The sequence below is a fragment of the Arachis stenosperma genome, chromosome 4, assembly GCF_014773155.1.
Source record: "Arachis stenosperma cultivar V10309 chromosome 4, arast.V10309.gnm1.PFL2, whole genome shotgun sequence".
In the NCBI taxonomy this organism is placed as follows: Eukaryota; Viridiplantae; Streptophyta; class Magnoliopsida; order Fabales; family Fabaceae; genus Arachis; species Arachis stenosperma.
In genome coordinates, this window is record NC_080380.1 from 73060648 (window position 1) to 73062549 (window position 1902).

At 42.2% G+C, this 1902-nt stretch overlaps 1 non-coding gene across 1 annotated transcript; it reads right to left on the bottom strand.

Annotated features, from left to right (window-relative positions):
• Positions 1–555: 555 nt before the first annotated feature.
• LOC130977562 (small nucleolar RNA R71) lies at positions 556–663 on the bottom strand. The gene has a single exon (XR_009085249.1). It is a non-coding gene; the product is annotated as a small nucleolar RNA R71 (small nucleolar RNA).
• Positions 664–1902: the final 1239 nt, after the last annotated feature.

A 1902-nucleotide genomic window follows, 5' to 3' on the forward strand; every position in this document is an offset into this window, starting at 1 on the left:
CTTCTCTTTCATATGAGCAGGAACAAAGACAAAGGCATTCTTGTTAAAGCTGACCCTGAACCTGAAAGGACCTTGAAGAGAAAGCTAAGAGAAGCCAAAACACAACTCTCTTTAGAGGACCTGACCGAATTCTTCAAAGAAGAAGAACACATGGCAGCCGAAAACAACAACAATGCAAACAATGCAAGGAAGGTGCTGGGTGACTTTACTGCACCTACCCCCAACTTCTATGGGAGAAGCATCTCTATCCCTGCCATTAGAGCAAACAACTTTGAGCTTAAGCCTCAATTAGTTTCTCTAATGCAACAGAATTGCAAGTTCCATGGACTTCCAATGGAAGATCCTCATCAGTTTTTAGCTGAGTTCTTGCAAATCTGTGACACAGTCAAGACTAATGGGGTTGACCCTGAGGTCTATAGACTGATGCTATTCCCTTTTGCTGTAAGAGACAGAGCTAGAATATGGTTGGATTCTCAACCTAAAGAAAGCCTGGACTCTTGGGAAAAGCTAGTCAATGCCTTCTTGGCAAAGTTCTTTCCACCACAAAGATGGAGTAAGCTTAGAGTGGAAGTCCAAACCTTCAGACAGAAGGATGGAGAATCCCTCTATGAAGCTTGGGAAAGATACAAACAATTAATCAGAAAATGTCCCTCAGACATGCTTTCTGAATGGAGCATCATAGGTATTTTCTATGATGGTCTCTCTGAACTATCCAAGATGTCTTTGGATAGCTCTGCTGGAGGATCTCTTCATCTGAAGAAGACGCCAGCAGAGGCTCAAGAGCTAATTGAAATGGTTGCAAATAACCAATTCATGTACACTTCTGAGAGAAATCCTGTGAACAATGGGACAAGTCAGAAGAAAGGAGTTCTTGAGATTGATACTCTGAACGCCATTTTGGCTCAGAATAAAATATTGACTCAACAAGTCAATTTGATTTCTCAAAGTCTGTCTGGAATGCAAAATGCACCAAGCAGTACTAAGGATGCTTCATCTAAGGAAGAAGCCTATGATCCTGAGAACCCTTCAATGGAAGAGGTGAATTACCTAGGAGAATCCTATGGTAACACCTATAATTCTTCATGGAGAAATCACCCAAATTTCTCATGGAAGAATCAAGAGAAACCTCAACAAGGTTTCAACAACAACAATGGTGGAAGAAACAGGTTTAGCAATGGCAAGCCTTTTCCATCATCTTCTCAGCAACAGACAGAGAGTTCTAAGCAGAATACCTCTGACTTAGCAACAATGGTCTCTGATCTAATCAAAACCACTCAAAGTTTCATGAATGAAACAAGGTCCTCCATCAGAAATTTGGAAGGACAAGTGGGTCAGCTGAGCAAGAAAATTACTGAACTCCCTCCTAGTACTCTCCCAAGTAATACAGAAGAAAATCCAAAAGGAGAGTGCAAAGCCATAAACATGGCCGAATGTGGAGAGGAAAGAGAGGAAGTGAACGCCACTGAGGAAGACCTCAATGGGCGTGCACTGACCTCCATTGAGTTCCCCAATGAGGAACCATGGGAATCTGAGGCTCAAAATGAGACCATAGAGATTCCATTGGACTTACTTCTGCCACTCATGAGCTCTGGTGAGTATTCTTCCTCTGAAGAGGATGAGTATGTCACTGAAGAGCAAGTTGCTAAATACTTTGGAGCAATCATGAAGCTAAATGACTAGTTATTTGGAAATGAGACTTGGGAAGATGAACCTCCCTTGCTCACCAAGGAACTGGATGACTTGTCTAGGCAGAAATTGCCTCAAAAGAGACAAGATCCTGGGAAGTGCATGGAAGAATCCATCATCCTTGGCAGACCCTTCCTAGCCACAGCAAAGGCTGTGATTGATGTTGATAGAGGAGAATTGATCATTCAAGTGAATGAAGAATCCTTTGTGTTTAAG